The following is a 12,441-nucleotide window of genomic DNA, read 5'->3' as shown; positions in this document are numbered from 1 at the left end:
AAGATTGCAGGATCAGAAGGAAATGGCTTAACAATTTCTAACATTGATTATACTTGTTCCTGCTCTAGGGAAAACTTTAATAGAAACTATCTCATATCCTCTTTTTCCTGTGTGTGTGTGCATGTGTGTGTGTGCGCGTGTGTGCATGTGTGTGTGTGCGCGTGTGCGCAGCGCACTGGGGGTGTAAATGTGTGTTTATTTACACCACACACCCACATACACTTACACATAACACAAGCAGGCTTCTGATCCATTAAACCAAAGGCATTTGAGAGGCAGGGAGGTGGACAAGAAAGTGAAGAAATTGTGAAAATGTTCTTAGCACATTTCTACTGCTCCATATCTATAATTAAAGAATAAACAATGAGCCAGAGAAGGGAGAGCTGAATAAAAATACAGAATTATCTGATGGCGCAAGGAAAAGAAAGTCACTCAAAGGAAAAGTAAAAATAAGTGTAGACAATTGACTTGAGACCTATATGTGTATGAAGATTCACTTTTAAACCACTGACCACAGGGAGAGTAATATTCTCCCAACCCTTCAAAAATTTTAGTTTCAAGTTCTAGCTGTTTAAATGATAATCCAGAAAAACAAGATTATCTTTCCTCTGTATTTTTAAAATTCACTTATTTATTTATAAGGGTCAAATCTATCCTGAACAGAAAGAATGAAAATCAGCTCGTACTGAAAAAGAGAAGAAGCACCCTTGCCATGAGTCAGGCTTGGAGGACAGACACAGAAAAAGCTAAATATTAAAAACAAAAAACACTGTTTCTTCCAAGGCCATTCAGTAGGTGCAAAATGCCATTACGACCCCTCTCATTTTTACCAATGTCACCCCAGCCCCACTTGCTAGTTTCAGTTCTTTTTTTTTTTTAGAACTTTTATTGAGATATAATTGACATGCAATATATGTAAGGTGTACAACTTGATTTTTTTCTTATTTGTATTGTATATATGGCAATCCCAATCTCCCAATTCATCTCACCCAACCCCCCCTTCCACTATCCCCCTCCTGGTGTCCATATGTTTGTTCTCTATAACGGTGTCTCTATTTCTGCCCTGCAAACCAGTTGATCTGTACCATTTTTCTACATTCCGCATATATGCATTAATATATGATATTTGTTTTATTCTTTCTGACTTACTTCACTCTGTATGACAGTGTCTAGGTCCATCCATGTCTCTAAAAATGTCCCCAATTTCGTTCCTTTTTACAGTTGAGTAATATTCCATTGCATATATGTACCACATCTTCTTTATCCATTCATCACTAGTTTCATTTCTTATTAGGAACACCCAATTGCTGCTAAACCGCCCTGGTCTGAACTATGACAACATCCAATCCCTAGTTCATTTCCATTTCTAATCCCACCTCAGAAACAGCAACCAGTCCAAAACTTATCCTTCCTCCCCTCCGATTCTCTTCAGAATCCTTCAGCCAGAACCGAGCCTCAAAAGTTCCTCCCTCCTAATTCCTGTCAAGGGAATTCCATGGTTCTTTGAAATTCCCTCCATCACTACAAGTCAATGTATCTGATTTTGTCAGACTACAGGCTTGTTCTTGGTGGTCTTTAGCTGGTTAGGTTTTTTTACACATCCAGTAAGCAATTACTGAGCTTCTACTATGTGGAAGGCACTGGTGTTCTGGGAAGGATAAATGAAAATAAGAAGCAGTCCTTGCTTTCCTGAGGATCTACTGTCTTGAAGAGGTAAGACAGATGTATAACAATGGAAATAAATACCACATATAATAATTATAAGAGGAAAAGTACTAAGTACTCTGGAGTTTCAGAGGACAGAAGGAAGGCTATCAAGGATGGGATCTGGGGATGCTTAGAGAGGAAGTAGCATATGGCCTGAACCTTAAAAGAGATTTCGTGAGGCCTGTGGGTAGGCAGTCCCAGTGGAGGGCAAAGCAGGAACCAAGGTGCAGAGACTGGGAAGACGGGTGTGTGTTCAGGGAATAGCAACATAGATGGAACACAAAATACACACTTGAAATTACTGGGAAGTCAGCCTGAAATCTGAGACTAAAACAAATGTATTTGGTAGATGATATGGAACTACTAAAGGTTTCTGAATAAGGCAACAGCTCCATCACAGGTACACTTTAGGATGATTTACCCAATAGTGTTATGAGAGACTGGAAAGTGTTAAAGAAAAAAAAAAAATTACTCCTGACACTTGTTAAAACAGTAAGGCAGACTTTATTCCAAGAAACAATGGCAAGAGGAACAGGGACCATGATGCTACAATGGGATGTTGCAGTAGGGGAGAGAGATTGGGCTCAACACTGAATATGAATAGGAAAAGTGGGAATTTATAGCCAAAGAGTGGAGTGGGAGTCAGTGAATGGAAAATGACTGAGAGGAGACATCCGGGGTAAGGAAGGATTTCTGGCAAGACCAACCTAACAGGATTCTTGCTGAAGGCAGGCAGGGTGATCAGACATCACCTGGGGGATGGAGGAAGATGAAGAACCTGATGAGACATGGAGGGTGAGCTGATAGTGAGGAGGGGGCATCCTGGCTAAACTGACTTAGCAAGGTTCTTGCTAAACCTGGAAAATGCAGAGGCAGGGATGGAAGCCCACTCTGAGCCTCGTGGAGAAGAGAGTTCAGAGGAGCCTGACCAAAGTTTGCTCAAGGAGAGACTGTTGGAAGACTGAGGCTGTTTTAAACAGTCCCATTGGGAGTTAACCAGGGTTCAATGTAAGATGGTGAAAACAGAAGTGGAAGGGAAAGAAGCATCTAAGAAAGACACTAAAAAAATTGTAGCCAGTGGTGATGGACACGGGAAGCAAGAGGGAGGAGTCAAGGAGGATTGACGAGTGGACCCCTCAAAGGAAGTGGGGACATTGGAGGGGAGACCGTGGCGTGGAGGAGAGTCCTGGGCGGACGTGCCCTCTCAATCCAATCCACGGAGGTCCAAGTTCCCACCCCTTCTCTGTTCTGTTTCAATAACCACCCCGGAGAGAGAGTGAGCCGCATTTTCAACTAAAGAAAGTGAATAACTTATGGTAAAATGTGGGTTTAAGTTCCACTTTCAGTCATTACAGGCTATGTGACCTTGGCAATTATTAACCACTCTAACCCTAAAAATCCTCCTCTGTGCAAAGGGAATTATAAGTGAGTGAGGGAAGTGGAGGGCCAGGCCAAGCACTGCTGGTTTTGAAGTGAGAGTCAGCCCCTGTGGCAGCAGGGGTGGGGGTGGGGAGGGCAGTTTGGACCGATCAGGGGCTCTTTCTGGCCCCCTTCAAGCATACCCAAAACGGAGGACTTGCTGTGCCTGTTTTTCAGAAGCTGCTTTAACATCAAAGTCCCAATTTGGAAAGGACCCTTGCTTCTACTTCTAAAGTTGTTTTTTTTGTTTATTTGGGGTTGTTTCTGAATGCGGATGTTATCTGATGCATTCAGATGGATTGAGGGCCTTTAATTTGTTACTCTACCTCAAATAAATTAGAGTTTTAATAAGTCTATTATGCTAGAAAAATCCTTTTAGATCTGTTTTCACTCAAAATCTTATGTTATACTTCAAAAATACCATGTAGTCCTGAACAGGGCTAATAAAGGTCTGAAACTTTAAAGTATCTGGGTCTTATACGAACAGATAAGCATGAAGTATATACTATTTGCATTTCAAAGTGATCTTCCAGTTTCCAAAACGCAGCTTTTTTATGAGTTTGTAGCGCATAGGGAAAAAAAAAGTTTATTAAATAAACACGAAAATAGGTGCAGTCATTATTGACAATTATAGGTGGCATATGTGATCTAATAAAGCAAAATAACCTGTCTTTGCCGGGCGCCTCCTCTCCTGAGATTCTGCTGTACCTGTGGCGAGGAGGTACAGAAAAAGTGGAGGGGAGCTGGAGGAGTCTGATATCATCTCACTTTCAATCAGTCTTGAAACTCTATTCTAGAACTTTTAAACACTAGCCCCAACAAGCTATCATGCATACATTTCCAACCTGCAATGGTCATATTTCTTGATCTTACACCACAATGTGAGAATACATCAGAACTGCCCTGCAAGAATCAATGACAAGGAAATGTGTCAAGTTCAAAGTTGCCTTCGTCCAGGATCATGATGTCTTTCGTGCCTTTTAACTAGATAAGATCAAATCCGCCACCAATTGGTGAGACGCAGCATCTCTTGGATTTGGGGGGGCCCAGGGTTGGGCAGTTTCGGATGCACAGGAAAGAACCTGACAGCTAATGGCACCTGTAAGAAACAAGTGCATGGTACAACACAATTCCCTGGTTAGAAGCTTGGCAGGACTCTGGCCTTGACGTGAAAAAGGTACCATGCTATCTTGGAGGCCACTGGTGGGTACAACTCTGCTTTACATCTCATTCTTAAATATAAGCTCTTAACAAAACCTTGCCACTTAAAACAATGTCAGAGTTTTAGTACACCAACTGAGAAAACAGAAGCATGCCACTTGTTTATCCCTGTGTTCTGTAGCAGAAGCACCAAAGCGAAAAAGGAAATGTGCTTGCTTTTGACAATTGAATTTTTCTCTGTTCATCTGCTAACACTTTCTTACATTGTAAGTTTGCATTTATTTTGCGAGGACTATATTGATCCTACACACAGAGATGACACCACTCGCCTCCAGGCTGGCCTGTCAATCAGCGTACCATCTCTTCACATACAACATGTTCCATATTTTCTTTGCTAACATAGCCAGTGGTGTTTGGGTTCAGCTGTGCGTTAAATTAATCCTACATTTTCATGAACACTTAAATACCAAATCTAAAGATTAGGTGGAGAGTGGGCATTTATTATGAAAGCGTTTGTGTGTGTGTGTGGGATCGGGGTGGGGAAACGTGTTTGCAGGACAGGTAAGAAAACACACATTTCCATTTTAAACATACCTACTCTTAAAAATACTGGTCTAAAATTCTCCTCCTACAAAATGACCTTCTGTTCTGAGTACATGCAGGTGAAGGAGCAGATAATAATAGGTACACTTAAGGGACATAAAGATTTGTCACATCAGCTTCAGCTATGTACATCCACGGGATGATCCCGGAGATCTTTTCCAGTTAAAAGATTACTGCAGGATGTTTCAGCTATTGCAACTGTGTGTGTCCCAGGCAACATAATAGATTATACCTCGACTCCTTAAAGAGCACCCTGATAATATGCAAGGCTAAAATGTCAGAAGCTATTAGAAACTCTCAGATGCACAATATATCTCCATCCCTGAGTTTTCCCCTTACACTGCGAAACACCAGACAACAGGCATGCAAACTGCTCAGCTGCAACTGTTCCAAGTCGAATAATTACAACTTGTCAGAAAGAATTAATTTTCCCATTTCTCATAAAGATGTGTAAAAATTACCATGTTATTATACACTGACACTCTCTGGAGGCAGACACAAAATTTAATTTTGAATTCTTTCCGCATATTAAATTAAATCCATAAATAAGAGTTTAGGCATTCACTCGGAAGCATATGTTCATTGGGAGCGAAAGCCAACACGAGCCCGGCTGTAATGGCTGTTGTAATGTTTTAATAGCTCGCTTCTTCTAAGCACCAATAAATTTACATGATCATAACAGTCGTGGGCATACAAGAAGCCCATTACTGTCTGGGCACAGGCAGCAGCGTTAACAGGATGGAAAAATGGAAAAAGGAAAAAAACTCTTAAATAAAATTAGGCAACCGCACTTGTCAGCTGCTCCATGATTGAATTTTTAATATTGTGGTCAATTGGTCAAAACAAATAATGGGGTAAAATGTTTTAATGTATTTAGAACCTGTTTCTGTGGTTAGCCCACAGAATAGTTTTTTGTTTGTTGGTTTTTCAGAAAAAAACCCGACCCATTTCAGTCTTGCTGTTTTGAGCGATTTTATATTTAAAGACACATACGGTAACTCTTAATCTTTTGGAGGACATTGGCTCTCTACGTGCCTGTATTTGAAGCCGGAGCATCTCAAATTCGGCTCCAAGGGTGATTCTTTTTAGCCAATGGAGTGCGCCTTAGGGAGACGGCTTTGGGCGCGAAGAAGGGAGCTCTAAGGCAAGCCCTGTGGGACACAGGAGTGCACTGCCTGCCTGCCCTCTGCCTGGAGCAGAGAATGCTCTCCTTTCGAGACACACAGGCATACGTGTTCCATAATTAGAACCCAAACTGAAAAGAAAACACCACAGCCTTCAGACCACTACGGAGGTGGTGCAGATTCCATTTATTAGGGCTTCTTGTTTTCTAAACGTCCGTAAGCAAATTCACCCTGGTTGTGAAAACAAAATACAGAAAAACCTCTACCATATTTCATATTACTGAAGTGTTTTTCAAGGATAAAGGGCCCAAAGTAATGGATGGTCTTACAGTGCAGGTCAGTGCTGGCTGGTTGGCATTTCTGATCCTAATCATACGGATGCTGTCACCGATGGGAAGCGGCGGGGGTGGGGATGGGGCGGGTGTGTGAGTGGAGAATTAGAGAGGGAGTGATGCTCAGAAAAAAAGGTTTTGTTAGGAAGGATACGTGAACGGGCCAAGGCTTTTTCAATAAAGGAGGGATGAGTAATGCATGCCTAGAGAAGTGATATGAATTAAGAATGTAAATCAGAAAAAAAATCATGTTTCCAAAAATGGCATGTGGATTTGATCATATTCACCCTTACAGATAAATACCATGATCACATAGGTAACGCTTATCCCAGTGCTCGGTCTTAAGTGAGAAACCAATGCCATTTCAATATATTCTTATAGCTGTTTTGAATCATGAGATGTTTTATACATATTCAGATTATCAAAAAAGTTATTGGTTTGAGAGTTCGCTGTTTGGGACAAAAGATTAAACCTAGTAACTTGCCCTACAAAGACAGATAAACTCTTCCTCCTTAACAATAAAAGGTCTTCAAATCTTTTCCACAATGTATGTACTCACTCCTAAGTAGTCTATAATTCATTGCTGGCATTTAATAGAAAGTCAGGATAAATCTTCTACTTTTCCAAAGCATGCACAGATGCAACCAAAATCTCTTTTTTAAATACTGAGGTTGCTTAATACCAGCTGAGGTCAGCTTCAGATTTTCAATTAAATTTATAGAAAAATTGAACTAAATATCCTAACACTCTAAGTAGCACATAAGTAAATTTCCACCAAGTCACACATTTTTTAAAGATAACTTTCTAAAAATCACTAATCCTCAAAAGCTTCAGAGCAAAGGACAGAGCATATACATTAGGTATTTCTGGATCAGAAATAGAAGAATAAATATAAACCCACTGGAACTTTCTGGGAAAAAAGACACACCTTCCCAAAACTTTAAAAATGACTCTGAAACCTTTCTGCAAACCTCTCTTCACTGCTAAAAAACAGGGTATATATGAAGTGTTTTAACCTTCCTTTTAAATCTTTCTTCTCCTACATGATTTAATTCAGGTTGCTATTAAAACAGCTTACCAGGTGAAACATATTTATATCCAAAGAGTTGCAAAGTATTATTAAACGAGGGAAAAATCTGTCAGCAAGAAGTGTTGTGGAGAAAATGGCTGGGGGCTATACTCAGGTAGTGGAAGATGGCAGATATGCCGGAAGAGAATTAGAAGGTTTTCACATCTAAATATGTGTATATGTTGACAAAAAGAACAGAAGGTTATTAATATTACCTGTGGTATGGAGAAAGATTTTCACTAAGAAAGAATACTAGATTAAACAATCTCTTTTGCCCAATATGGCCTCTTGTATTGTAAATGGTTGGAACAATCCTTCAGGAGCCAAATGACACCCTGCTCATTTCAGAAGGGACACTCACTGTCCCAAAGGACATGTACATTCTCTGACACTAGTGAATCCTAACACACACAAATGGAACAGATTTTATAAACCCATCTGAATAACAGAGTATTTCTTTCTCAAATGCTATAAACTGGTCTGTTTGATTATTTATTATTTATACGACTACATCAATGTGCCACATGCCCAAAATTCTAGGAACAACGTAAACAGGTGGTAATAAAAATGTGGGTTATTAGGGTCTGAAATCTGATAAAAGACAAGTTGGTATAGTTTTCAGGAGGCGGGGGAATATAATTACCCAAACTGTTGAATTAATCACTGGCTGAATCATGTTTATATTTAGGTGTGGTGGACTTTGTGAATGGAAAGGAATTCTTAATTATAAAATGAGGTAAGCTTTAAAGTCTGCTAGAGGTTTCTTAGTAGTAAAATATCTGGGATCAAATTAACCAGGCTTTACTTTATATTTCCCCTTTCACGTGCTTCTCTTTGAATCAAATTTTGAGAAATACGGAGAATTTCTCCTCGTCCTACTTCTTCCCACTTTGAGAAAGGAACTACCACCCTCAACTAAGGTCAGCCTTTCCCAGGAAAAGACATTAAATGTACCACCAGGTGCTCACTAATATAGAGTAGAAAGAGAAGAAACCGGGGGAAGGGAATACAGAGCACTACCTCTCTTCTCTCCAATTTCTTTCTCCATTCCATCACTTGGGATTGAATTTAAACCAAAGATACCTGTAATACTGAGCCTTCAAAATATGGAAGGGAGATTTAGAGTGTCAGTTTCTACATACACAAACATACATTAGTGGCATGCCTCTAATGAGGTATAAAATTTGGAATATAGTAGATCTGTTCTAGACTACGTCCAACAAAGGTTTGATGCTAATAGTATTAACAGCGGTGTAGAGAAATATCATCTTTTCTATTTCCCTTTGCCTCTCTATAGTGGGAAATTGGTGGAGAGGGTGTTGATAAAGATAAATTCACTAATCTTTGAAAAACGTATTAACTTCTGATTCTCATCAACATTTACTTTATTGACATACATATTTTTATTTTTCCTTTAAAACTCACATTATTGGAGCAAGATTGGAGTAACAGGGACTGGTTTTACTATTCCACCAGAAACAACAACAATAAATAAACGAAATATGTGAAACAACACTTTTTAAAATATTGGACACCAGGCAACAGAGGACATTGATTGCTGAGAACCAGGGAACAAATGAGATGAGCTCTAGTATTGCCCCAGGTTAAAGTCTTGAGAGAGTTTAGAGGCTGTGGCTCAGAGAAAAGGGAATTCAGGTGGGTCCCATAGGCTCCCTGAGTTGATGAGACAGAAATGAATCCAGGAAGACAAAACCAGCTAGGATTCATAGGACCATCTCTTAGAGAAAAGAAAGCTGCACAGAGAATCTGGAAGATGTAGAGGATTCCCTTCAGAATCCTCACACATCTACCAACCAGTATTTAGCAGAACACTGATTGGTAGACGCGTGAGGAAACTGTGCAAGGCTAGGGAAAGAACCACCCCCCAAAACTGGAAGAAACAGTAATTAGATTTCATACAAGCTAGGAATAGGGCCTATTCCCATCAACTACACTGGAAAGACTCACAATTCACAGAGCTATGTTAGAGTACTCAGAAGTGTTTTGCCTTCATATTAGGGAAAAATTGACTCTAGAAAAATGCTGGTTTGGTCCCACCTAATCCAAAAAGCAAGACCCAAAGGACTGACCTGTTTCCACTGAGTTCCAGAAAAAAGCTAAAAAGTATTTACAGGGGTACAAAAATATCCAGCATCCAATGAGGCAAACTTCACAAAATTTGTTATCAGATAAAAAATTACCAGGCATGCAAAGAAGCAGGAAAATATGACCTACAATTAGAAGAAAAATCAATCACTCAAAACTGGCCCCAAACTGACACAGATGTTAGAATTAGCAGAAATTTAAACAATTTTTAGTTATTTAATTTTATTCAGTATGTTCCAAAACCTAGGAGAAAGATGGAAAATATTAACGAAAGACATGGAAAACATAAAAAAGACCCAAACCTAACTTCTAGATATGAAAACTACTATGTTTCCAGGGATAGAAAAGAACAATGCCTAAAATTAAAAATATGCTGGAAAGAACAAATGACAGATAAGAGACTACAGAAAAAGAAAAGATTAGTTAACTTGAAGACACAGAAATACACAGTACCCTAAGTGAAACATAGAGAGAAAAAAGACCTAAAAAGAAAAAGAAAAAATAAAAGAACAGAGAATCAGACTTGCGGGACAACTCCAGAAACTGCACATTCTAATATATGTGCTGACGGGCAAACAGAAGCCAAGGAGGGAAAAACAATATCTGAAGAAATAATGGCAGAAAAATTTTCAAATTTGATGAAAAGTATAAACCAATGGATAAATGAAGAAAAACAATTGACAACCTTGAATTCTATACCCAGCAAAAATATTTTTCAAAAAGAAATGTGAAATACAAAATACAAATACAAAAGTTAAAAAGATTAATCACTAGAAGATATACCACACAGAAATTTTAAAGGAAGTCCTTCAAGCAGAAGAACTATTTCAATGAAATAAAAAATAAAAAATCAATAGATAAAATTAATGAGACCAAAATTCTGGTTCTTTGAGATGATCAATAAAATTGATAAATCTCTAGCTGGCTGATCAGAAAAAGAAAAGAGAGAGAAAGGAGATACAAATTACCAATATGAGGAATGAGAGAAATGACATCACTAGAGATTCTTCAGATGTTAAAATAATTATAAAATATTATTATGATCAATTTTATGCCAAGAAATTTGGCAACTTGTACAAACTGAACATAGTCACTAAAAGGTACAAGTTACCAACACTTACTCAAGAAAAAAATAGGTAATGCAAATAGCTTTATGTTTATTTTAAAAATGAGACTGTAGTGAAACAAACAAACCTTTCCACAAAGGAAAATCTAGGTCCATATTGCTTCACTGGTAAATTCCACCAGACATTTAATAAATAAATAATTTCTATGCAAGCTTTTCCACAAAGTTGAAGAGGAAAACAATACTTCTCAAGTCATTCTATGAGGTCAACATACCCAGATACCAAACCAAAGACATAACAAAAAATAATACAGACCAATATCACTCACAAATATAGTTAAAAATGTTCTTAACAAAATGTTAACCAGTAGAATCCATGTAGCGTTTATACCAGGAATGCAAGGACTTTAAAAAATTTTAAGATTGGCCAATAAAACTTATAATATAAACTATGTGACCATATCAATAGACATAGAAAAAGCATTTATAAAGTCCAGCATCTATTCTTCATGAAAATTCTCAGTATACAAAAGGTACAAAGGACCTTCTCAAAATCATAAAGAACATCTACAAAAAAACTTGGAGGTAGTATCATACTTAAATAAGAAAGAATGAATTTCTAAGATCAGGAATAAGACAGGGGGTTCACTATCACAATTTCTTTCAACCTTATATTGGAGATTGCACAATACGGCAAGAAAAAGCAATAGAAGGCCGCTAGATATGAAAGCAATAAGTAATATCTTTACTTGCTGACAACATAATTGTCTATATAGAAAATCTGAATTTACAATAACACTACTAGAACTAATGAGTTAACGAGCATTGCAGAATATGAAAGTAATACACAAAAGTTAACTGTATTCTATACCAAAAAGAAAAATTCAGAAATTGAAATTTAAAATACACTATTACTTATAATAGCACCAAAATTTAAAAATATAGATTCACCTGAAAAATAAGTGCAATACCTATATACTGAATATTGTAAATCATTCCCAAGATAAAGAAGATGTATATAAATGGTGAGGTATTCTTTGTTCATTGCTCAGAAGACTCAGTGTTGTTAAGATATCAATTCTCCTCAAATCATTCTACAGTTTACAAAGAACATTTCCAACAAAATTTCAATCAAAATCCTAGAAGGCTTTTTTTGGTAGAAAAGCTTTTTTTTTCATTCTAAAATTTCTATGAAATGCAAAGGTCTTGGGATAGCCATACAACTTTGAGGAAAAAAATACAAAATTTGTGTATTAACCTAATCTGATTTTGTCTTATTATGAAGCTATGGCAACTTTTTAAAAAGCATGGTACTGGTACAAAGAGAGGTAAACAGATAAATGGAACATCACAGAAAGTTTGGAAATTGACCCACAGACATACAGAAAACTGATTTTTGACAGAATTGCAAATGGAAATTCAGTGGAGAAAAGTATAGCCTTTTCAAAAACTGGTGCTGGAATCACTGGACACCCATTTGGAAAAATAAAAACTTTGATCCACACCTTGCCCCATTTACTAATATTAAATGGATATTAATATGGATCAGAGACCTAAATATAAACCCTAAATCTATAGCACTTTTAGAGGAATACACAGAAGAAAATCTTTGTGACTTTGGGTTAGGCAAATATTCCTTAGATATAACACCAAAAGCGTAATCCATAGAAGAAGAAAAAAAGTTGACTTCATCAAAAATAAAAATTTTTTTCCAAAATACACTTTTTTAAAGAATAAAACAGTCAAGTCATAGGCCACAGCAAAATATTTTCAAATCAATATACTGATGAAGGATTTGTATCCAGAAAATACAAGGGGCTCTCAAAACTCAGTAATTAAAAAAAAATAGATAAC

The 12,441-nt window shown here is 37.6% G+C and overlaps 1 protein-coding gene across 24 annotated transcripts in view; it reads right to left on the bottom strand.

Annotated features, from left to right (window-relative positions):
* The window catches only part of SOX5 (SRY-box transcription factor 5), a 952,888-nt gene that overhangs the window by 554,126 nt on the left and 386,321 nt on the right, over positions 1-12,441 (bottom strand). The gene's annotated exons all lie outside the window — the stretch shown is intronic.

The sequence above is a fragment of the Hippopotamus amphibius genome, chromosome 12 (assembly GCF_030028045.1).
Source record: "Hippopotamus amphibius kiboko isolate mHipAmp2 chromosome 12, mHipAmp2.hap2, whole genome shotgun sequence".
Lineage (NCBI taxonomy): Eukaryota > Metazoa > Chordata > Mammalia > Artiodactyla > Hippopotamidae > Hippopotamus > Hippopotamus amphibius.
This window is presented reverse-complemented; position numbering and strand designations above follow the sequence as displayed.